Source organism: Chinchilla lanigera, unplaced genomic scaffold (genome assembly GCF_000276665.1).
Source record: "Chinchilla lanigera isolate Chin_1 unplaced genomic scaffold, ChiLan1.0 scaffold00035, whole genome shotgun sequence".
Taxonomy (NCBI): domain Eukaryota; kingdom Metazoa; phylum Chordata; class Mammalia; order Rodentia; family Chinchillidae; genus Chinchilla; species Chinchilla lanigera.
This window is the reverse complement of record NW_004955436.1, coordinates 11117258-11144421: the sequence shown is the minus strand read 5'-3', so window position 1 is coordinate 11144421 and position 27164 is coordinate 11117258.

The following is a 27164-nucleotide window of genomic DNA, read 5'->3' as shown; positions in this document are numbered from 1 at the left end:
TTCGGTTCCCGGTACCGGAGAAAAACCAAAAAAAAAAAAAAAAAAAAAAAGAGGATATGGAGCCAAGTTTCAAACGTTTTCTTGCCAAGTTCTGCATGTGAGGATTTATCTCATTATCATTTTAATATATGACCTCTACTATATTGAAAACTTAGTTGAAAATGAGGTATAAAACTTAGTTGAAAATATATTGTATTCTTAATGCCTTGTTTTTAACCACACAGATGAAGGAAAGCAGTAGGAAGATCTGAAGTAAGGAAGTGTTTGGTAAACCAGAAACAAAACAACATAAACAAAAACAGAAAGGAGAGATAAGAAAAGGCAAAAGATCCCTTCCTCCAGTCTGACTCAGAACTGCTCTACATTTTCCTTGGCTAAAGACCAAATATCTTTTATAAAAAGTCATCATTAGGGGAGAAAAGGGCCTAGGGTGGATGCCCCATACATTAGATCAGCCCAGTCAATCTGTGACCAAACCTAGGTTTTCAGATATGTATCCAGCAAATCATTTTCTCCTATGTATATTTTATCCCTCTCAGTGGGATATTCCCAGATTGGAAGCAGGGAGATCAATCAGAAAAGATACACTTTAAAAACACCAGCAGTAGTCCCACAGATGTCTTCACAAATTTTATTTTCAACACCTCAGATGTTCTCTTTGTTGTTCTAAGTCTCTGTCTGTTGAAAATCATGTAGGGTGATCACCTCCTGGAAAACGCCCCCTCCCTTTCCTAGGAAGGCCGAGGAGACTACAGGTGGGCACGGGATACCAGGAGAAGCACTGCACGCATCTGAGGAAGGGCATTGGGCAGGTGAAACTTCCCTGGCTTCTGGCCCTTGGAAAGGCACATAACCTATTCCCTCACCTCTCATAAAATGAATCTTCCATAACATTTAAATTATTTCTAAGTAAACTCCCAGTCCTAATATGCTGTGATTTTGGCTGTGTGAAATAAAACACTATACTGAAGCAATGCACAGAACGTAAGATTCTTCCCTGGGGCTCCCTGGCGGGGCACCACTCTCTTTATTCACTCCTTCCCAGCATGGCTCAGCCTGGGATCAGGTAACCAGGGTCCACCTGGCTAGTGCACTACCAAGGGGTTAGTACTGAGCCATTTTCCCTCCTTAAGCCCCACAGAAAGAATATTAATTATAAATTTAGTTTTTTAACATAAATCTGCCAAGTCCTATATATCTATGGTTATTGAGCACCTCAAGCCGGAGGACCCATCTATTCAATATAGTAGGAAAAATGAGTGGCCGTGTAGGTGAATACACTTTTGCAATCAGTCTTTAACTCATTATTTTTGCAATGTAATTCAGATCCTAAGCCTCTGCGATGTACAATCTACAACTGTATGATATGGGAATTCACAGGTTTTAAATTATCTGCACAGAACACATTCGCTATAATTTTGGATTCAATAGAAGTACACTGTATATTGCCAGGGAAATTACAGCACTGAGGTAGAATATAAAAACTACAATGTTCAGGAAAACTGTGCTCCTTAGCTCATAACCAGAACTATATCTATGCACAGTGCATGGTAATTTTACTGTAATGAGGCATATTGTGACTTGCTTTTTTTTAAACAAAAAGGATTTAAATATTTTCATTAACTTAAAGGTTATTTTTAGAAGACAGAGAAAATTAACCCTGGAAAGCAAAACTTTCCTCTAGTTAATGATAAAATAAAATATATGAAGTATTTCTATCAATAAAAATTCTACCCATGAAGACAACTAAAACTCACTATAAATGAAATGAAAGCTTTTCAAAAGGTAAAATAGGTTGTACTAAGATTGCATTCACATTACAGGTGTTGCAATATTTATCAGATATGGAGGTCATTATGGTTGATGATGTTACACTTCCTTTGAAATAATTGAAACTGATTTTGTGACCCAGATAGAGAGACAAACCAGAAAATTCTAGGAGAATATTATCACTTCATGTAAAAATAGAGAAACGGTGAGTAAACTTTCAGTTTTCTGTGCATCTGCAGCCCATTCGGGGTTTGAATTCAGGACAAGAGGTTACGTTCAGAAGCAGGTATTACCTTAATTGAATAACAGAATTACCTACAATTTTGTAAATTGGAGAACGTTTTCTTTCCTTCATATGATGTTATTAGGTGATTGCTTCCCAGGCCACAAGGACAAAACGGGAAGGCTGAAGTATTCAATTAACAAGGTGTTAGGTTTGGAGCTCCCAGTGGCTGAGGAGCTTCGCAAAGGACAGTCAGGACCCATGCAAAGGTGGTGAAAATGGATTCCAGCTTCCCACTCAGTGCAATTATCGGTGTCCCAAATACCTCAAGTCACCCCTCCTCGGGCAGGCAGGGCATCAGGATGCTTGTATTTCCTGATGACTTTCAATCTTGTCTCCTCTCTTCTTCCAGTCCTCTGTGAGGTGTGTGTGAGAGCTGGGGTTGGGTCCTTCCAGAGGCCACATCTGTGCAGCTCGGCCTGATTTGCTTACTCTGTGGCTGTTGATGTCAATGAATTTTAACTCACTAACATTGACTTTGAGGCCGCAATATCACAAGCAACAATGTGATAATAAATCCAACAATGATAGCTATAATGTTTTGAGCATTTTTTGCATGCCAAGCATGGTACTAAGGACATCACAATCTTATCTGATCAACACAATCACTGTATGAACTGAAGAATATTATTATCCCATTTTATAGGTAAGGAATGTGAACCTTGCCGAAGGCCACTTTAGTTACAAGCCAAGACTTAGAATCTAATGCTTAAACGCTAATCCTTGCATTCTAGTTTCCTGTATCAAAGAAATAATGATGATCACACCACGAAAGGTGTCATATACTCTGCATACATCCTTCTTTTGTGAATTAAATGCTTGAAGTGCTGTAAACCTGCTCAGTGAATTTACACCAGGCTGTCTTCCCACTTGGGTGGAAATTTTATAATAAAGCTGCTGAAGTAGAAGTCAAGCCTTATCACCAGAGATCACTGATAAGTTTATATTTTACCACTCACTTGCTTTGTGAAGTTATTCACACTCTCTTAAGTGTCTTATTCTTTATCATTAAAACAAAGATAATAATTGTATCTACTTTATGAGTTATTAAGAAAGTTAAGAGCTGTAACATATAAAGAATAGTGAATACTCATATTGTTTGTCAATAAATTTCAGCTGCTCTAATACTAATGTGGGCATTTCTCACCCTAAAGGTAGGCTCATGACCTTGTCTCCCACATACCTTGGGACACACTGACCTGTAGTTAGGTCAAAATAGCAATTGTGACTCAGTATCTCAGAAGCTTTTCAGGACTGTGATTTGCTTCTGTGTCAGGATAACCTCACTTCTTACTAACTAACATTTTCCTGTTTTGACAAAGACTTTATCATTCCCTTATTCCAAAGTCTTAACATAGTTTCCTAGAGACTACCTACCAGGTGCCAAGCTCACTTCCCCTTCATCTTGTTATGAGGTGTATTGTGTCACCATCAGAGGGGTCCTGGAATCATTCCAGAGATGTCAGATCTCCCAGGTAGGCATGTACATATATTTTTGAATTTGCCGTATGAAGGAGTTTGAGATGGAGTGACCCTCCCTAGAATTTATAGATATCTTCCCCCTTCTCCCGACTATCTCGACTTCCTGGAGAGAGAAGCATTCCCTTATCCGCAAGGAATTTGAGCCTTGTGCACTCCAGTTTACAGTTTAACCAAGTCCAAAAGAGAGCTGCACCAAACCCAAACAAACAGTGAAAACTAAACAAAACTTTGTCTGGTCAGAGAGGCCAAGTGTAGAGCTGAATTTGAGAAAAGTCTCCCAGGAATAGATCACATACAATTTCATCCAATTACATATGTTCCTTAAAAACATACCTTTAAAACATTTAAGGGAAGGCTCTTGGGCCCCTCTGCGGGGTACAAATGTGAATACAAATGTCCTGCTACCTTCTGAATCTTGTGTTCCTCCTGACTAAGTTCTTTATGTTGAAACCTAATTTTCAGTGTGACAGTTCTTAGATGTGAAGCCTTTGGGAGACAATTAGGTCAGGCGAGCAGAATTCTCATGAATGAGATTAGTGCCCATACAGAAGAGACCCCAAGGAGCTGCCTCGCCCCTCCACCTTGTGAAAATACAGGGAGAAGACATTATTTATGAATCAGAAAGATTTCTACCAGATTCATGGAATCTTCTGGCATATTAATCTTGGACTTCTCAACCTTCAAAACTGTGAGAAATAACTTCCTGTTCTTTACAAACTACCCTGTTTATAGTATTTTGGTGCATAGCTCACATTGACTAAGACAATCCTACACAAAATGTTAGCAAATTAATTTAGCAGTATACTTAAAAAGATAATCCATGGTTGCCAAGTTGTGTTTATTTCAAGATTGCTAAGGTTGGGGCTGGGGATTTAGCTCAGCGGCAAAAGCGCCTGCCTGGCAAGCGCAAGGTCGTGAGTTCGGTTCTCGGTACTGGAGAAAAACCAAAAACCAAAAGAAAAAAAGATTGCTAAGGTTGTTTTCTACCTTCTCGGAGGTGGTTGGAGTGAGGACAAGAATCACTGATTTATATGGACCAATTGTGAGAATCCTATTTCCTTGCTAGAGGTTTTGATGGGAAAACCTAAGCTCATTTTCATTGATGAGAAGGGAGAAAACTTTTGCTGTGGTCTCCTAGGAAGGGTCTTAACTCATAAAAGAAAGCTAAAACTAGTCAACTTCCTCCTCCCTAGACTTAAAAATGAAAGTCTATAATCCCAGCTGTTACTGATCTCCATGCTATGACAAAGAAAGAATTGGGAGCAAACTGATCTAGTGGGTGTGGTGTCCCCAGACAGAAAAAAATCCAGGTCTTTCTCACACCACCAACTTGGAAGCATGTTTTATCCGTTGGTGTAAGTCAATATATCCTTTATTAATTAAGAGCAGTTTGAGTTAGGTTATGTTAGTTGAAACTGCAAAAAAATTTTCTATTGTAGTACTGGAGATTGAACTCATGGCCCCAGCCCTTTTTTGAGACAGGGTCTTACTAAATTGTCCAGGATGGGCTCAAATTTGAGATCTTCCTGCCTTAGACTTCCTAGGTGTTGGGATTGCGTGCATCACCAACATGCCTGGTTTGAAACTGAAAAAAAATTTAGCCAATACAAATTATTGGACACAACAATCAGAAGGGTATTTAGAGAAACTAAACATTTCTAAATCTCAGAAATATTTAAAGGAGGACAAAGAATTACAAAAGATGAACTACCAGCAAGCACTCCAGATGGGTGATTGGACTGTGGGTGTCAGATATTGAAGGCAAAACTGACCATAAGGGTGAAGACTTGGGGACCTTAAGGCCATTCAGCATACTAAATCATATGCAAATTTCTCCACAACCCAAAATCAGAGTGTTATGTAATTTTAAGATTATCCTGTGGAAAAAAAATTATTGCAAAAGTAAAGACATTTTTGGAATTAAAAATGTTAAGAAATATGTAATACTAATAATTAGCAACTTCTTCAATTTAATGCAATTCAATAATAGAAAAGGAATTAGAACATTTTACCTTAGTTCTTAATCATTAATTCTCCTTTCTAAAGAGTCCAAAGAGCTTCAAAAACAGGTAAACACGTACAACTGAAGGCTGAATAGAATTATTTTTTCCAGATTACAAAGTGACTTTCAGGAAGAAGCTTTCCTCAATAAAGTAGTCTAAAATACCCAGAAAAAAATCGTATTCAATGCCCTCTAAAGAGATTTTCAGAGTTGTTTAGAATGCTTACAGCCCTTTGAAGTCTCATATATACTTGGCATAACTTCCTTAGGCTAATCAGAATTCAAATTACAGAAGAAAAAGAGAAAAAGAGTCACCCTCTCAAATAAGCAGTAGCCTTTAAGAATATGAAACTGTGATTTGAAATTAATCACTCTTGCCTACCAGTTCTTAAAACCCTGTTCCTCAATCCCTACTGCCGCTCAAAGGAATGGCCTGCAGTTGCAATCTAGAGCCTCACAGATTTAAGGGAAGGTAATCCAGGAGGTTGCCTGCCCTCTTCTGGTTAGTCTTAAAGACTAATCAAGCTCTGGGCTTGTGCACAAAGCTGTGCACAAAGCTGAAGCTGTATCTCTCCCGATCTTTCTAGCTGAAGATTTGGGAACATCAAAGTCAAGCGTGAAGTCTTGGAGACATACTGAAGATTTTCACAGTGTGGAGCACTAAAAATAAATTTAAGGAATAAGGAGGCCAGTGCACTCCTACACCTGAAGGTACAGATAACACTCATCTGACCCCAAAATAGAGTCAATCCTCACTTAATCGATAACTTAGCCCTGGCAGATACTCATCCCTCATCATGAGTCAAATTTTTAAAAGTGTTTTTATGGACACTGTAGAAGCAGCACTATTCTAGGGCTATCCTTGGAATAACCAAAGAAAGCAATGTCCTGCTTCAGGATCTTGTCACTTCCTAAAAAATAAAGTCATACAAAGGTGGTTATCAGTGGGACAGAGTAATTAGCTGGATAATGAGGTTTTTTTCAGCTTTTGTCTAAGGAAAGGGGGTGTTGTGTCCAGGAGACATCTATATTCCAGTGGCCACCGTGAGGGGACCAGAGTGGCACTTAAGAGCTTGTATTCCAGTGACCTTGATCAAAGATGACAGATTGGGCAGATATAAGAGGTCACTCAGTCCTCGTGCTCATCTTCCCTGGCCTCAAATGTTGTCTCAAAGTACTTTTCACCTCCACTTCCCAAGCAAATACAGGTGGCCAATAGCATAAAACCGAACTGCTCCTCTGGCCTAGATACAACAGTTTTGTTTCTTCCGTTGGAAATACAGACTCTCCAACATGACTTTAAACACTACTTGTGGTTTTCAACGACTTTGATAGGCGGAGAAGGTGGAATCCTAGCTTAATCTTTAGATAGAAAAGGTCTCTGGAGTGAATAAGAAAACTGACATTCTGAATTAGACAGCAAGCATTTCTAGTTGATTCCTAAGAGCTGTTCCTGGAAACTGAATTAACTGAGGACATGAGGGCAGGAAGGCTCCAAATGTGGGAAACCACAGTCCCCAGTCAGTTAGGGTCAGAGTCTGCAGCTTCCTGCCAGCTCCGAGAGTGAACCTTCCTCCGGGACAGAGCATCTCAGCTCCAAAGTACCACCGAAGTCAACTCCTAGTAAATTCATGTGAAAATGTTATCTTGAAAATCAGTAGGTATTAGACTAGCTATAACAATAAAGTGCACTTAACTTTTAAATTTCTAAATTCCTTTTTAAATTTGTTTACTTTTTCTAAACTGAATTAATTTTTGCCCAAAGAGATCGAATGTAGAGACATATTAAGAACTCAGATCTACCCACAGACAGTTACTGTAATAGAATTGGAAACTTAATAAATATGCAATTATGTGCCCAAAGGAAAACCCACAGTTAATCAAGTAATTCTAAAAAAAAAAGTAAGAGTTTGAAATGGTAAAATCACCTGAGTATTAGCAAATAAAGTTATACTTCAGCAAATTGTTTTAGATGATTCTGGATGTGCTCAGAGACAGAAATAAATAAACTATGTTCCTCTGAGATTATGACAAAGAATTAATGAATAACTGCATGATGTTAAGAATCCATCACCAAGATACCGCCTACAAGACAGCAAAACTTTTTAGTTGACAGATGGCTAATTTGCTAGTTCTCTATCAAATTACAGAATAAACCATCTTTAAAAGGTCAACTAACTTTAATATTTAGGACATTTGTTTTGCAAACCAAATACGTATCAGACTGAAAGTTCTAACAAATAGGATGTTTGTAAGGGTAGTGGGCAGCATATTGAAATTGTGACTTGCAGTAAATTTAGGGTGACGGGTTATTCTACACTCTGAGGGGAAGGAAAACAGTGACCTAACAAACAGAATATTTTCCATTTAAATTTTCTATACTGCTCTATTTTCATATGGAAAAGCAATAAGGATTAAGAGTATTTACTAGCAGCCATAATTCACTGCGCATGACTTCTGTACTACCTTATTCTGAACACAATGCATGTATCGTCTAGTCTCACTCTATAAGGTGGTTTGGCAGATGGACAAAGAAGTGGCAGTACTTCACTTGCTCAAGAACATTCAGTTCTCCAAAGCCAGAGCTGGGATTAAATACAGGCGACCTAACTCAGGAGCCCAAGTATTAACCATAAAGCCTCATTGTGGTGGTTCATTTTACTTGGTCATTTGGCAGTTGTAGCTGGCGTGTGCTATTTGGTCAAACAGTTAGCGAAGCGGTGCTGCGGAAGTAAGTTTTAGACATGATTACCAATTAAAGATTGGTTGATTATTAAGAAAGCAGACCTTCTCTGCACCGGCCCATGAAGTAAGTGGCGTTGTCCAAACACTTAAAGGCTTTATTTAAAAGCAAAGATTGAGCTTACCACAGGAGAAGCTATTGTACAAAAGTACAACACAGAAACTCTGTTTAAGTCTTCCAACAAGTAGGAGTGGGACTCGGCTTGCAGCACCAGTTCTTCCTTGATTTTCATTCTGCTAACCTGACTTCAGACTTGATAGACCTTGCATCACACGACCCAATTCCTTCAAATAAATAAATAAGTAAATAAATAAATCCCCTCTCTGTCTCCATGTCTATTTGTATGACCTGAAGATTCCATTACATAACATTATTTATCCGTTTCTCATTAAAATCCTATGTGCTAGATAAAACAAATGTTACCATTTTAAAGATAGAGGAAATACAGTCAACAGAGGTGCATTATTTATACACATTATAGGTCTAATAAGTAACAAAACCTAAACTAAAACATAGTTCAGCTAGCCAATGTGTTATGTTTGGCTAGAATAAAAAATGTGTTCTATTTCTGTAGGGATTTCAGTTGGTTACCTCTTACCTAGGACACACGACTGCTGGGTTTAAATTGTTTTTGGTGTCTATTACTTCTCAAACAGATAAGTAGCACTTACCAGATAGTTCAAACCGAGGAAGAAAACTGATTTGAAAGTTGGTAAATTCTATCTTGTAGTCTCTGCTTGGGGCTATTATAATGTACAAAGAGTCAAAGAGTAGAATCAAAAAAACCAACACCTTCTTTCTTTAGTATTCAAATTCATTGAAGATTCTTTTCCTATGTATAGACTCATTCTTTGAAATATGGCGAAGGAGTATGTTCTTACTGAGTAACAGAGCAATAGTTCTATGCTAAGGACCTGTAAAGTACTTTTAGAACTTACATTAGTCCTTACAATAACATCTTTCTCCTTAAGCTGATTTTGCCATATCACCTATTCACTGCCCCAAATTTTATCTTTTATTATATGAATCATGCTACAAGTTAAGCAATTATGAGGTCCCTAAAACATGGCTATGGTGAACAGTACTTGGGTCCACTCAACAGAATAAGAGATTACAGTAGGGTGCGTGGACTTGAGAGTGGTGTTTGCTAGCAGAAATACTGTGTAAACTCTTTAAAAGATAGCATTTGAAATCAAGACGTAGTTGTGCAATGAGCATGTCTGAATGTTATTTTATTACTTGGAAGACTGCAGTCATGGGCCCTTTGCTCTATTTGGCAATCTGTTTCACCAGGAAACCCATTCTCTCATTTACCTTGGTGAATTTTGCCCATCTTTCTACCTTTAGTCCCCTAATCTCATTCAAGATCATCTCATCTACTTAACAGAAGAAACAGAAGCCATCAGCCTGGACCTCCCTAACCATCACATCAGCACACATCTTCATTTCACCATCCAGCAGCTGACACTTTGCTACTCCAAAGACAAACTCACCTGCTTCTTGCTTCCATCCAAATGGTGATGAGCTCCATGTGCCAACTTGGCCATGCTGTGCTACTCAATCATTTGGTCAATGCCAGTTTTGATGCTGTTGTGAAGATTCATTTTAATTAACATTTCAGTTGGCAGATGTTGTGGAAATAATCACCTTCCATGAAGCAGTGAAGATTTAATCGGGGAAAACTGAGGTCCCCAGCAGAGTAAAGATTAATCCAGACATCTACACTGTCTCTGGACTCAAGAATGCAACATTAGTTCCTGCTGCAATTTCCAGCCTGCCGGCATTCCGCCCTACAAATTTCAGTCTTGCCAGTCTCCCCAGTCAGTAAGCCAACTCCCTGAAATAACTGTCTCTAAACAGATAGGCAGGTAGATCGATCAGTCAATCAATAGACAAATCTATCAATAGATTTATAGATCGATCAATCTACTTGATTGGAAACCTCACACCAAAGCTTCCCAATATTTTTTCATAAAATCTCCTTCAAGGCAGTACTTTTATAGCAAGCACCCTGATTGCTCATATTAGAAGCTCTTGCCCACTGGATTGGAAACCATCCTGACTTCAGCACACCCGTAGTTATCTGCATATAAATTTTGAAACGTTATTACTTCTTTGTGACTCGAACTGTTCATCAGTATATAGCAATCCTTTTTGTCCCCAGTAATAATTTTCCCTGAAAAGTTTGTCTTAATGTTAATGTAGGTGTACCAGACTATTTTTCATTATTTACCTGGTCTGCTTTTGATCATCTAAATAACATTGAGTTGTCTTGTTCCATTATGTTAATATTCATTTTTAAGGAGAATTTTATTGAATATTTAGTCTTTGTCCTTTATATGAAGAATTTTGTTCATTGTCATTCTTGTAATTACTGACATTTTGATTTCTTTCTATTCTTTCTCTCTTTACCTTCTATTTAAATCATTTCTATCTTTTCCCAATTTCTCTTATTATTTAGATATCATAACATCAAATTATATCATTTAAATGATTATGCTGAAATTGTTAACATGTAGCTGTTTAAACAAAATAAAACAAATCTGTAATTTAAACTTTTTCCTAAACAATATTCACTTTCCTTATGAAATTATAGATGTTATGAATGCTTAAAATTTTATCAAAACTTTGTAATAATACAAATTAATAACATTTACTCTTCTATGTAAAAATGCTTCTCTATATTGACTCACATGTTTACTTATTTATTTGTTCACCGTTGCTACCAGAATCATATTCTCTTTTCTGAGTTTTCCTTACTTATATGATTTAAAGTATTTTTATTCATCATCAATGTGATACTGATAAAAACTCAATTTTGTCTAAAAGTATGTTTTCTGAGCTTCTTTCAAAAATGGTAGCTTGGATAATTTGTTCTGATGGTTATTTTCCTTAATGGTTATTTTCTCTCTGTAAATTAAAGAAAGATAGTAAAAAATGAATTTTTGGAAGTATATTCCCAAATAATTTTTGTTTTCTTTGTGGTAACTTACCTTTACAGCTGTCTTCAAAATCTCTCATTCACTTGAGAATTCCACGATTTTACTTGACAGTTTTAGATGTGACATTTTTGTTTAACCTGCTCATGGATCTTAATGTCTTTAATCTAAGGTTTGCTATCTTTCATCACTTCTAAAAATCTTCAGTCATCACCTCAGCAACTATAGTTTCACTCTTTTTCTTTCAACCACTTCCTTCTATAATGGTGACAAGCCTGAAATTCTTATTCTAATCTCCATGTCTTCTAATTTCTCCTATGTGTTTTCTAATTCTTTATAACTCAGTGCTTTATTCTTAGTAATATTGTTCAATCTAATTCTACTCACTAATTTTTATTTAGTTATACCTTATTTTTTAACTCAGTTTTCCATCGAGTTTTTTTTTTCCATTAACTTTTCATGAAATTCTTAACACTTTTTCTGCTTAGTGTCTTGTTGTTTTCTTATAATTTAGATTTCACATATTATATTGTGTTAATTTGGGGCAAATCTATTTTATATGCTCTATCAGAGTGCACTAGGCACTAGAATTCTTGGAGTATCAATTCTATTTGTTAGGTTTGCTGACTTTTACAGATGATAATTATTGCTGAACAGCTGGGCTGAGGGTGCCTCTCTGGAGTAACTTTACATTTGCTTACCGTACATACCCCTAGAATATCACCCTCTGGGGTTCAATTTTTATACAAAAATTTTCCATCAAGATATCCAGGTTCTCTGATACCTATAATTTTAATGATTGTGCATGAAATGCAAGCTTAGAGTCTAGACTCTTGGAAAATTTTCTTTTGTATTAGCTGTTACTTTCACTTTTCTTCTTTACTTTCTCTACTAGTAGGAAGGTATTTATTTATTTAATGGGAAAAAAACAAATTTTCAAACCAAAATAATAGGAGAATGACAATATTTAATATATTGCATATTGTTATCTTCAAAGTAGTTACAATATATGGGCATAAAAAATTCTCCAAACAATATTGGCCCAAACCTTTCTTTTCAATGAACTAAGAGAAACTAGTAGTATAACTATCTTGTATTTTTTTTCCTTTTCCCTTCCTTCCTTTCCCTTTTCCCCTAACCTGGTTCCTCTTTCCACTTGAACAATTTCTTCTCATTTTACAATATCTATTATACATTTTAGATTTTATTTACTGTTTTAGTTTCTCACAGCAGGGAGACAATACTATGTTTACACATGTGAGTTTGATTTATTTCCCTTATGAATATGTTGCATATTCACAAGTTGCATCCGTTTACCTAAAAGTGTCTCAAGTTTATCCTTGTTATGGCTGAGTAGTACTCCATTGTATCAAAAAAAACTTTTTATCTATTCCTCAGTTTATGGATATTTGGGTTCTTTCCAACACTTAGCTTTAGCTATTGCAAATTATGCTGCTATAAACATGCGTGCACATATATTGCTAAGTCATGATATTTTTAATTCTTCTGGAAAGATACCCAGAAGAAGCAGCTGGGTCAAATGGGACCTTTAATCCTAATTTTTTGAGGAATCCCTACGCTGATTTCCACAGTGGTTGTACCAGTCTCCACTCCCACCAGTAGTGGAGAAGTGTCCCTTTTCCTCCATAGCCTCTCCAGCATTTGTTATTGGCTGATTTCTTAATGATAGCCATTCTTTCTGGGGTGAGGTGGAATCTCAATGTTGTTTCAATTTGCATCTCTCATATGACCAGTGATGCTGAACATTTTCTCATATATTTATTTGTCATTTGTATTTCTTTATCTGAATAGTGCATATCCATGTTAGATGCCTGATTTTGCATTGGGTCTTTGAATTTTTCAGTTATTTACATATTCTAGATATAAATCATTTGAGGAACAACTAAAATTTTTTCTCACTCTATGGGTTGTCTTTTTGCTGTATTGGTGATTTCTTTTCTTGTGCAAATCTTTCAACAAGATGAGATCTGAGTTCTTGATTCTTTGCAGTTGTAGATTCTTTTACTTTCCATGTAGTCTGGGTTTTATTCGCAAGGTGCCTGCCTACCATTATGTCTTCAAGATTTCTACATATTTTCTCTTCCAGTAGATTTAGTGTTTCTGTTTTAATATTTAGATCCTTAATCCATCTTGACTTTAGTTTAGTGCATGGCAATAGACATGGGTCTAGTTTTAGTCTTCTGCATGCTACTGGCAAAAAAACAGACTGAGGGTCAGTGGAACAGACTAGAGGATGCAAACACAACTCAGCCAACTTATACTTGACAAAGGGGCCAAACATGTTCACTGGAATAAAGATAGCCTGTTTAATAAATAGTGCTGGAAAAACTGACTTTCCACTTGTCAAATACTAAAACTATTTTTATTTTTTTGGAATGTTATTTCTCTGGGAATTTTCCTGAAGTTTAGCATTCTAGGGTTCCATATTTATGCAGAGGTTTAAGATTAAACCTTCCTTTCTTCTTCTGAATACAAATCTTCAAAGGTAATTTTGTGAATATTCAACTCTGAGGTTGCGGGCTGCTGGACTACTTGGATCAAGAATACTTTAAGGCAGCTATAGTAGCTCATGGCCTTCTGTTATGGTTTGTGTCTGTGTGTCCCCCCAAAGCCTCATGTGGTCATGGGGCAGGCTTTTAGAGTTTTATTGATTATGGGTGTGAGAGCTACACCCGCTCTGGGGTGGATAGTTTGCATATGTAAGGGAGAGGAAGAGGGTGCTTGCTGCCATTCCTCCCTCATGTGCTTGTTGCTTTGGCTGTGTTCTGCCACCATGAGCTGTAGCCCTCTGCCATGTGCCACTCTGCCTTGTAACCTGCCAAGTATGGACTAAAACCTCCACAAACTGTAAGCGAAATAAACCTTTCCTTCCTTAATTTTGGGCACCAGGTATTTTGTCCCAGCAATGAGAGAAAAGTAACCAAGACACCTTCACATACTTCATTCTGCTGTCAGAGTGGTCACTGTTCCTCTTTTGATGCTTAGCTAATGAAGAAATATACATAGTTTAAACATGAATGTATTTAAAATGCATATTTAAAACGTAACTATCTAGAATTTTATAGGTGTTAGTAATGGAATTTTCTGCTTTTCTTTGTTCTTCATTTCCTATATATATTTATATGGCTGGCATCTCTTTAAAGATGAAAAAAAGCCATTTTTCTAGTTATAGAAGCCAACTTTAACACAAACAGCAAGACCAAACCATGTGTGTGTGAATATGTGTGTGCATATGTGCGTGCACACAGAAACACAAGCATGACTTATATGAATGTAAATATATAAAGCCCTGCATCAGGGGAGATTTTTCTTGAGGAGTAAGGTAGTGAAAGAAGAGTTTGCTGCAGAGGCAGAATCTGTCTCTTGTAGGCAGAGAAAACAGCATATGCAAATGCCTCCATACTTAAGGAAACGAGGCTTATTTGGAGTGCTGTGAGTGGGTCTGTTCCATAGGAGCATAAGCTAGACAAGGGAAAATGGTCAAAGTCAAAGACTGGATCATGACAATCCATTTTAATTTCATGCTAAGAAGCTTATATTTTATCTGAAAGACAATTAAAAACCTTTGAAGGAATAATGGTGTGATGAAAATTCCTCAGTGGAGTCACAATGTGCAGTACAGAAACAAGACAAAATATCATCGTTCTCATTCATATCTGATTCTCCAAAATAAAAAGGGTTTTCTGGGGACACATAATGTCAGGGCAGGGTGAGGTAGGGAGGCAGAGGAATGATTCCTGTATGCCTGATACCAAGGACATAAACACAAAAGGAAGAATCAAATGACAAGTTAGGGAGAGGATCTGCAGTTCAAAAGAGGCAGGAGACAAGCAAAGACTCAAATGGGTCAGTATCCAAGTCTGGTTATGGAGCCAAGAAATCTAGTCCAAGAAGGTGCAAAAGAACCTAAATAATGAAGAAAACAGGAGAGAATGTTTGGCACTGTCCATTATGGTGAGCTGTTGCCAGTAATGGTGAGGCTTGTAGCTCTGTCTGTTTTCACTTATTTATGTAGGAGATAGACATGACCGCTGCTTATCGTTACTGGCCTTCTGACTGGGCCTATCTGGTCCACTAGCATTACTGAAAATTCATCCTCAAATACAATCAACAACAAAAAGACAAATAAGCATAAGGATGTATAAACTGTGTGCTTTGATTTGAAGGAAATAATATTTTTTTTATTATAGCTACAGCGATGTCTCTATTAGTACAAAGATATTCCTATCACACAGGGCAAAGCAGCAGTACTCTTGCCAGAAGAAGCAGTCTGGGCTGTCTTGATTCCCTAGTTCCTTTGTCAGACAAATCTGGCAAACCTCTTGTTGCCAGCAGGTGTTTATCACTCTATTCCTAACCTAAAGAGAGAGAAACAGCATGAAGATGCAGTGCTCCAAATTTAAAACAAAACCCACCTTATACCAGATGATGAGCTGTAGCTGGGAATGTTCCAGGAAAACAACTGCTGCTACTGAGTTTTTGTGTCCCCTTGGGAAGCGTAGGTTGTGTCTTCCGTATTGTGGCAGCAGTGCACCTCTAACCCTAATTAAATACCTACATTCATACATGCCTGATGGCCATGAAATTTAAATAAAGGGGAAATAGTAAATTTTTCTTGTAAAATCTATAAACGAGAGACTTTCCCTTTCTCTATCAGGTGGAACTCTGGGTAATTCCTATGGTGCTTAACTATTTTATACCACATTTTTTAATGTGAACAGTTATATTGAAGTATATGCTGCATATATTATAATTATCAAATAGACTCTTGATGGTTGTACAGATGAATGATTACCAAATTGTAATACAAAAATATAGGAGTCAAAATAGGAGATGAGAAAATAAGGACTCTAAAGCTACTCTCTCACGGAGTTTGCCAACTACTAGCACAATGTCCCATCCCACTACAACGTCAGACACCACGTTTGTGTGCCAAAACAGGAGCATGAACAAATTGCTATAAGGCACAGAATTCAATATGGAATGCATGAAATTTGAAATGTAGAAACAAAAACCCATGTGGAAATTTGATTGGGCAAATAACTGGGAAGCTGGAACAGCACTGATGATGGGCTTGGCACTGGTGGCTGGCCATGCAGAGGGACAGCATGAAGCTTTGAGAGTGAAGGTGAGTGCCAAGGGGAGTCACTGGGAACAGAGGAGAGACCTCTGCATGGTCCTGCTGGAGGGAACTGGGAAGAGAACACAATCAGGACCGGAAGTTTGGGAATGTGAGAAGGCGCTCTAAGAGGGGTGAGGCTGGGGGTCATCACCAGGACACAGGGGATAAGAATGTAAAACTGCAGAAAAGATGCAGTTCAAGATGCATGTGAAGTTAATAACTTGATCACAGTGAAGCTGGTCATAATCTGTAACAAAGCCACTAAACAGGAGAAGAAAAGGAAGGTTATCAAGGGCTTAGCAGTGAGCAGGAACTTTAAAAGTATAAAGTCTGATCACAAAATACAGGGAGTGTTTAAATTTTAAGAATTTATTCCAGTAAATTGCTGTTACCCACCCTCCCATTACTTCCCTCACTTGAAAAACACTGATCCCACCATTTCTGCCACTTCCTGAAGCAGTTCTGGAAGTTCTCTTTCGTGAGTGTCTTTAGTTACATTGTTGTTGCTTCCTCAGTGTTCTGAACTGGTTCAAAATGTTTACCCTCCATGATCATTTTGTCTTCGGGGAAGACCCAGAAATCATAAGGTGTCAGATCCAGTGAATGAGGTGACCAAGGACACATTATAATGTTCTTATTTGACAGAAATTTCTATAAGTGTTTAAAATAGATTCAAGACATTAAGACAGCCACAAAGACACTAACGAAGGAGAACTTCCAGAACTACTTCAGAAAGTGGCAAGAATGACAGGGTGTGTTCAAAGCTAGGGAGGTATTTTTAAAATTTTAATTTAAGTGGGTATTAGTTTGGGCAGTGATTACTTAGATATAATGCCAAGTCACAGCAACAGAAGCAAAATTAGGCAAGAGCAATTACATAAAACTAAAAACTTCTGCATAGCAAATGTACAGCTCACAATGAATGTAAACAGTATACGTCATAAGCTCCATGTTTCCCTGAAACTAACACCGAACTGGGAAATAATCATCTTTGAAAATGAGAAATTAAAAATCCCAGCCCCCATCAGCCTGCCCATGCCTTACCTGCCATCACTATTCTCTTACTCGGTTGATACTCTGGAAGGCAGGTAAGGCAAAGATAGAGCTTAGTTTCGGGAAAGAGTGCATGAGCTAAGAATAATAATAACAGAAATGAAAATGAGGGAAAGGAATCTAGAGTCAGAGGGAAGGTGGGAAGGTACTATGTAGGAAGGGGAAGGGATTTTTAAAAAGTAGCAAGTTGTGTTATGTACATTACTTAGTTCCCAAGGTGAATGTGAACTGCATGTATTGCAAACAGGTACTAATAAAATGAAAACTAAAAATATACAAAATCTACAGAATGGGAGAAAATATTTGCAAACAATATATCTGAAAAGGATTTAATTTCTAAGTTATATAAGGAATTCCTAAAGTTTAATGGCACAAAAAATCTAAGACCTCTTTTGAGAATGGGCAATGGACTTGAGTAGATATTTCTCTGAAGGAGACAAACCATTGACTCTGAAGTATATGAAATGACATTCAACATTACTAGTCATCAGGAAAATGCAAGTAAAATGTACAGTGAGCTATCATCCCACATCTGGTGGATGGCTATTATAAAAAAACAATAAGCAAAAAATAACAAGTGTTGATAAGTTTGAAGGAATTTTAACTCTTTATACTATGGGTAAGAATGCAAAATGGTGCTGCTGCTTGCTATTATAGTATGGAGGTTCCTTACAATGTTGAAAATAGAACTATCATAGGATGTAATGTTCTACTTCGGGTACATATCCAAAAGAAGTGATGTCAGGATTTGAAAGACATAATACCTGCATTTTTGCACCATCCAAAATAGCCACCATACAAAAACAACTCAAGTATTCACCAACAGATGAATGAAGCAAAGTTCATGCACACACACACACACACACACACACACACACACACACACACACGTATCAGGAGCTGGCTAGTCTCCCAATCTTGTGGACGAGTATACAGCAAAGGATAAAAGACAACAGACAATAGCATATGAGGGTCTGGGAAGGTCAGCTGTCTTGTGGCTAAGAAAAAGACTTCTCTGAATTGCTCACTATTTATTGGGTTCATCATATCAGGGGGTGTGCAGAGAAGTGCACAGAACAGCTGAGGCAAAATTCTCAATAATGAGTAAGGCCTTGTGGAAACACTCAAAGACATTCTAAGCAGTAATTCATTGCTTAATGAGCAAGCTGTTTTATCTCTAAGGTCAGGAGTTGCTGTCTTAGAACTCTGAGTGAAATTTAGTGCCATCAGCTGTGGTGTTATCTTACCTTCAGAGATGACACAGCGTCACAGGCTACTATAGACCTCTACCATGACTGCTGGCACAAAGAGTTCTGTTTCTGTGTGCCAGCTGCTGGTTCATTGGGCAAGTTACTTAGGCCTGGGACAGACTCATAAGCTAATATAGAGAGCCAGTGGATTGACTCTAAATCCTGCTCAGTGCTGCCTCTGAGCGGTCTTGTCACATAAGAATACAGTCAGCCTTTAGAAAGAAGTCTTGCTATTTGTGACAACATGTGTGAATCTGAGGAACATTATGCTAGGTGTAAAAAGGAGGTCACAGAAGGACAAATACTGCGTGATTCCAGTTACACGAGGCTTCTATCACAGCCAAATTCATAAAAGCAGAAAGTATAATAGTGCCAGGGACAAAGGTGGTAGATTAAAGGGGATTTGTTATGCAAAAGGAATAAATTGTAGAGTTCTATTGAAGAGCACAGTGCCTTGAACAATACTTTATTGTGCACTTTAAAATTTGTCGGGAAGGAAAACACTTCGTTATGAAGAGAGATCTCATATTAAGTTTTCTTAACATGCACATAAATACACAAGGAACACAGGAAGCCTTGGGAGGGATTAGAATACTTTGATTTTGGTGATGTACATACATATTTTCAAACGCTTCAAATTGTATAGAGTAGGGTTGTGTTATCACTCATTGGTAAAGCAGGTACTTAGCATACACAAGCCCATAGACTAATCCAGAGCTACAAAAATTATAATTCTTATATATGTGTCATTTTTGTATATTATTTATACATCAACATAGCTGTCAAAAGAAACAAAACAAAATAAAATGTAATGAAGAGTGCGTGTTTAGATTCTGATTTGAAGAAAAGAACTATAAAAAAAAACCCTTTTCTTGGACAACTAAATTCATTGATTTTTGAACAGGTTTTACATAGTACCAAGGAGTATGTTTACTTTTTGTTAGATGGCATAATGGCTTTGGAGTTGTCCAGGATAATGTCCATATATTTTATTCATACCTATTGATGTATGTAAGAGTGAAATGTTTTAAAATACTTCATAAAAAGGAAAAAATGAAAAATTTTCAAGGTGGAACAATTCACCTTGAGTGATGGGCCAAATACAAAATTCTGTTTTTTAATACCTTATACAGAAAGAACTGGAGTAAATGTAACTTTAAAAATCCCAAATGTTGGGCGTAGCCAAAACCAAGGACTCTAATATCTGTCTACCCATACGCTGACATTTTCCTATGACATTCACTCATTCTGATCCCCAAATTGACAGAAGCGAATGGACCACAATTAAAAGTTAAGATCCAACGCTGTGCGCCAACCAAAGAAAAACTACCTTGGATGAAATTAGTCTACATATTCATAAAGCAGAGCAATATCTAATTAGTCATTAGTCAGTAATCCTCCTAGCAGCTTAAGGGAATGCATTCCTGGCTGTGTAGTTCTTTCTTTACTGCTTACACAAATTAGAAGTACTGTGTTTATTGTACTGGGAGTTGGCTGTTCATGATATTGTAAAGCCATAGTTCAGATGTGAAACTATTTAAAATAACAAGGTGGGCCGGGGATGTAGCTCAGAGGCATAAGTGCTTGCCTGGCAAGCCTGAGGTCATGAGTTCAATTCCCGGTACCAATAAATATATTAATTAAATAAAATAACAAGTATGTAAATAAATCACTTTGGATAGCAGCTCTCTCAGTCAGACTCCCGATTTTAAGAGACCTTCCAAAAAGTAATTGAGTTTTGGCCATCTCCAAATTTAATCTATAATGAGAACTGACAAGTCTCTATTCTTAGGTATTGTGTATACGATAAAGGCAGCATTTCAAAACAAAGGAAATTGGTTATTTAACAAATGGAAGTGGAATAATGGCCAGTGATTTGAAAAACAAATATAACGTATTTTTCCTTATTCTCACAAGACATAAATTACAGGAATCAAAGCTTTAAACATAACAACCCAAGAAAATTGTTTATAATCTTGGAAAGGATAAGACCTTTTAATGCTAAACACAAAATGCAGTAAACCACAAAGAAAAGGATGAATAGCTTTGTCTATGTAAAATTTTAGAATTCTTTTGAGGGGAAAATAAATGTAAAGAATGCCAAACCCAAATTAGAAAAACTATGAAAGACTGTTTGCAACACGTATGACAGACTAAAGGTTTTTTTCTAAATATGTAAAGAAATTCACAAGCCGAGTCTTAAAAAAGAAAGTATCTTCCAAGAATAAGCATAGGACATGAATATCGACAAGTCAAGATGCTCATTCAGAAGCTTGAAAATGCAAATTAAATCACAATGAGAAACCATATTAACCCAATAAAATTTGTAAGCATTACATTTTTTGATAGCACACAATTATGGAGGGTGAGGGGAAACAGGAATTCTTACAGAATGTTGAGAAGATTGGTTACAAATTCTTTTGAAGGCAATTTCGCATTATCTACCAATACTTTATACTCATATCCTTTGCCCTAATAATTCCATTGCTAGGAAATTTCAATGTATTCCTACAGATGCTCCATGAAATATGAACCTGTATGGTTCATGAAGTATTACTTAAAAATAACAAAAAACCAGATAATATCTTCAAATCCACTAGTAAAAGACTCACTAAATAATTTATTCATGGAAAGAAATATTCTATAGCTCTTAAAATGAATAAGATATCTGTGTATCAATGTACCAATAAGATAAGATGAAGGACGAAGGACGTAAGAAAATATTTTGGGAAGAGAATATCTGAAAGAGTGATTCTTAGATGATATGTAGCTCTCTTTGTACATGACCACACCTTTGCTTAGGTTGAAATATCCAAGCAGATTAATGCTTGTTTAATCTTCTTCCCTAAAATTTCTGGGCAAGACATTGAAGCTCCAACAGAAAGAGGAGAGAGCTTTAGGCCAGTGAAGTTCCTGAAAACAATCTTCAATCCTGGCCCAGTCCACGTGTTTGGGTCATGGCTGCACATGAGCTATCATGATATCCAACTGTACTCACAGGATTTACAGATGTGGACATCGGGGGTCCAAAATATTTATGGAACCAGCGATGACTGGGTGTTCATTAACATAACGCACAATGTTAACAAATTGTACAGCACGTATGTTTTCCGGTAATTTAACTTTGAAGTCAGTACCACATGCATAATTCATGAACTTCTTTGCATTTTGCTTGGAAATGATATTAACACTTTAAAGAAATGCTATTTAAATTATGATGTGCATTGCTCCTAACTACAGGTTATTCTGAATAAACTGACAAATTTTGGTGCACTACTCAGGTTGCGATTGTTTCTTTGTTGAAGAAATTTTCTCTATGAATCACAGTAATAAAGTTGAATCTGTCTCAAGAATACCACCCTTCAAAACCTTGGGGTATATTATTTGTTCCCTGTGCAGCGGCAAAAAGAAACACCGAACTGTCATCCAGGATCTGGAGGCAGATTTATTTATGTCAATGGGCTGTGACAGGGATCCATTCCTCAAATATCAGGCCACGATTTCTGGTAGTTTAGGGCTTATATGAAGTTTGTAAGAGGGAATTATACAAAGGCTGAGTATTTGGCGGTTATTGACTGGTTCTTACAATGTGCATCACAGCGACCAGCTATTTCTAAGAAACAGAAGTAACAGGACTTGTCTCAGTAACTGAAGTAAACTGGAGATTACTTGGGCAGCTAACAGAAACTGAAGTACGCTGGCTGGTGGCGGGGGGCGCCGGGCGGGGAGATTTTCTGCTCTACCTGAAGACAGAACTTTTCCCCCAGAGTTTATTATACAACTTGCACTTACAAGGTGCTCAGTAAACACTAGAGTGATTCAGTGTGGAAGAAGACTGGAGCAAGGGGAAAGAGCTTGGTTTCGGGAGAGGATGGATTCCAGTGTTGACCCTTCTACTTATCAGCTAGGGACTTACGGCAGATCACGTTCTCATCCGTGGATATGGTAAATTTCCCTAGGTTTCACAGGTGTTCTTCTTTCATTAGGGGCATAAATGAAGGGCCATTGGTGAGAATCCCTCAAATTTCACTGGATTCTTTTCTATAAATGCAAAGAACACAATCTCAAAACTCTGCCCAAATATTCCTGAAATTCTTAACAGTTCTCACAAAGCAAGTCTGGGTCCTGCCTCATCCCATGGGTACTGCGGTTTCCCACCAAGCCCTACCTTCTCCTCCAGGTGCCAGTCCAGCCCTCTCAGCCCCAGGCACCTGAGAACACGAAGTCCTGGAAGCCTACTGCAACCGTACTTCTAGTTCCAATGCCAGCCTCCACTGTTCCCCGTGGTGCTGCTCCCCAAGTACTGAACTCAGGGGCTCAGAGCTACTTGAGCTGTTTCTCTTCCCTTGGGAAGCACCTTAGCATCCCCCACCCCCCAAATACTATGCTTTTTTTTTTTTTGCTGGGTTATTTTCAAAGGGCAAAACAAGACAGTTTAAATATACATCCAACAGAGTCGCTTTGTGTGGAGATGACAGACTGCAGTCTCACTTCTGTCCCCAGCGTCCCTGGAGCCCTCTGAGAAGAAGGGGTCTGGAATTTTATTCATAAAAGTTAATGTGTCCACAAGAAATTGTAGATTACATTGCAGATGAGAAGGATGTATACTATGCTTTTTATACCAATAATGAACTTTAGTTTTTCTTTCCTTCTCTTTCTTTCCTTCCTTCTTCTCTCCCTCTCTTCCTCTGTTCTTTTCTTTTTGCTACCTCCCTTTCTTTTCTTTCTAATTTACAGAGCCTCTGCTTTCCCTATGAGCAAGGCTTAAGTAGAAGCCACGTGAAAAGTTTATCTCATGTTGTGTTTAGAATTCCTTTCCTCTTCTAGAAGGAAGAATTATTACTGGCTCAGCTGTATATGCTTGGGTCTTTATGATGGTTAATTTTACATAGCAACTTTATGGGCCTAAGGGGTGTCCAGATAACTGGAAAAACATTATTTCTGGGGTGTTTCTAGAAGATTAGCATTTGACTTAGTAGAACGGGTGAAGAGAAAGCTCCTCCTATGAAGTAGGCCTCGTACAACCCATGCAGGGTTTGAGTAGAACAAGAAGGCAAGGAATGTTGAATGTGTATACTTAGGCTGGGACAGCCATCTTCTCCTGTCCCGAGGGACCTGGGCTCAGACTGGGCTTCATGTCTTGGCTCCTCTGGTTCTCAGATTTTTGGTTCTCAACTGGAACTGCAGCACCAACTTTCCTAGGTCTTTAGTGTGCAGAAGGCAGATCCTGGGACATACTCTTGTAAGCTGATCCTTCAAAGGAATTTCTCTCTCTTATGGCCAATATAGTCTTCCCTGAGGACATTCCAGGATCCCTGAAGGCATCAAAGACTGCAGATGCTCAGGTTCCTTATATAAAATGGTGCAGTATTTGTGTATACCCTACATACATTCATCTGTTTGCTTCAAGTCACCTCTTATTTTTAATGAATAATGCAACACAAATTCTATGAAAATAAATGTTAAGCTTTACTGTGGAGGGAATAATGACAAGAAAATAAGTATGCATTCAGTGCAGATCCAGTTTTAAAAATATTTTCAGTGCATGAATGGTCAAATCCACTTCCTCACCTGGGGGTTCTGTTTAATACAGACCCCAAAGATGTGGAAGGCTGACTAAATACACTATCAGTTCTTTCTCTGTAGAACTCTGATTAAGCCAGGTGCGGTGGTGCATGCCTGTAATCTCAGTCCTCGGGAGGCTGAGGCAGGAGGATTGTTGTGAGTTTGAGACCAGCCTGGGCTACAAAGTGAGCCAAAGACAAGCCTGACCTGCGTAGTGAGACCCTGTCTCAAAAAAACCACAAAAACTCTGATTAATGTGATTGTGTTTTCTTTAAGAAATGATTTCTCCCAGAATATGCTTCCACAGCCATGAAAATAGAATACTGTTGGTCCATACAGCTGGCTTGCCACATGTACTAGGTATGATGGTACATGCTCTGTGTTCAGTATCAAGTCTCACTGAACACAGAATGCAAAGATGCTCCGACTGTAGGGCTGTTGTAATACTGTAAACTTCTTAATAGGGTTGGTGGAATGTTAAAACAATTCTTAGCACTTTGGAAACAGTCAGTAAGTGTCAGCTCGTAGCAGTATTAGCAGTAGTGAATGGCTTTTTGTTATATTAGTGTGATTAACTTAAAATGATTGTTATCATATATATGTTCAACTTAAATTTCTTTGATGATTTTTAACATATGTCTCTTTCAGTATTTATTTGTATTGTTTATCTTCCCACCAATAACTTACAGGATAGTAGAAGAAAATGGGCAAATTGTGTTCATCTATGATCATGTTTTTAAAGGAATTAGTTTCCATCTACATTTTTAATAAAAATTTTAATTGTTCGTGATTGTATATAAGTATTGTCATTTTAGAAAGTAATATGGAGCTACCTCAAAAAGCTGGAATCAGAATTCTACTTCTGGGTTCATATCCAAAGGAGTTGAAATCGGAATGCTAAAAAGATGTTTCCACCACCCCATTTATTGCAGTATTATTCGCAGCAGCCGAGATTTGGGAACAACTGACATGCCTGACAATGAATAAATAGATTTTTAAAATGTGGTATATACACAGTGGAGTGCTGCTCAGTCTTTGAGAGCAGAAAATTCTTTCATCCGTAATTACACACGTGGTCCTAGAGGACATTATGCTAAGCGAAATAAGCCAGGGACTTAAAACAAAAGCCACTTGATCCTCTTATATGTAGAATTTTAAAGAGTCAGAGCCATAGAAGTCGACAGTAGAAGAGTGGTCACCAAAGGCTGGGGCCGTGGCTCAGACAAGGACCAGCTTCCTAGCTGGTCAATAAGTACAAAGTTTAATTGGATGGGCACAACGGGTTCTGGTGACCTACTACACAGTATGACGATTACAGTAAATAGGAAGTTACCCAATTTTGAAATAGCTGAAAGGATTCATTTTAAACATTCTCATCACAATGAAACAATAACTCTTTTAGGTATTGATTATGTTAATTAGTCTGGCTTGATCATTCCACAAGGCATGGAATTGTTAAAATACCACATTGTACTTTATCCATGTCCATAATTATTTAAATTTATCAATTAAAAAATAAAATTTAAAAATTAACTGTGAATTCATAGCCATGAATAAATTGAAGTTTGTTGGCTTTGAAAAATAAGAGAATTAACGTGAAGATTTAATTAATGAATAAACATTTAGTGACTGCTGTTTGCCCACCACTGAACTTAATATTATTGGAGAAACAAGAGAATTAAATCATCAGAGGCCAAACTTTGTTTAAATATATGCATATGTATTTTTATATTATACATTTATATACTTTAATATTATATATTTATATTTTAATATTATAAATATATAATTTGGTAAATGAAAATTGATGACAGTAGATGAGGAAAAAGAAATGGTAGTAAAGACTGAATTAGGTACAATATCATGGGGAAGTAGGACTCGGAAGAAACCGATGAGGAGACCCAAAAAGGCAGAAGACGGCAGTGTGGGACGATGGAGACAGATGAACAAAGATTCAGAAGATTTGCATTCTGGTTCTGATTCTAACTTTCCAATGACTGGAACTTTTAGAAAATCACTGATCTCATCCCTCAATTTTTCCAGCTGGGTTACCTCAATTTTGAAACAAAAAGCGACACAAAGTTATCTTTAAAAACTTCCAAAGCCATAAAATTTATATAATTATGATTTTAAAGGCTTGTAATCATATAGTTTGCTTTCTGATCTTAATAAAATTAGAATTAATAATGGCTAATGAAAATTTCCAGATGTTTGATAATTAAGTAGGGCACTTCTAAATATCACAATGAAAGATAGAAAGTTTATAGCATGCTTCTAAAGCAATATTGGCAAATACAATTATAATTGTAAATTCTTATGGCAGATTGAGGAAAGATCTAAAGTATATAAGAGTTCCTGTCTATACTACTATATTATAGTAGGACAGTATATCCTTCCTGAACATACTACCCAACACTTCCAATGTGAAAGAGGAGACGTTTAATCTGCCTTATGTTTTAAGGGGATTCAGTTCATCCTCAGCTGGTTCCCAAGGTAGAAACATCATGGCAGAAGGTGTGGTGGAGCAAAGCTCTTGGTCCATGGTGACCAGATAGCAGAGCAGAGTGAGGGCCTCTGACTGAAAAAGGACCATGACCGCCCCCCCCCCGACACACCTAGAGGTGTGCTCCACTAATCCCTAGAGTGGACCGCAAAATGAATCAAATGGAAACCACCTCAACTGCTACCCTTCCTCAATAAAGTAGAAAAGAAGAGGAAAACACTCCCCATGCAAACAGCAGGAAGCACATAATAAAGCCAAGAGCAGAAATCATTAAATATGAAATAGAGAATATAATGAAATAAAATGCTGGTTCTTGAAAAAAATTAATAAAACTGATAAGCCTCTAGCAAGACTGACAAAAATAAAGAGAAGGAATAAATCACCAATATCAGGTTGGAAATCATGGGTACTACCAATATTTTAATCATTAA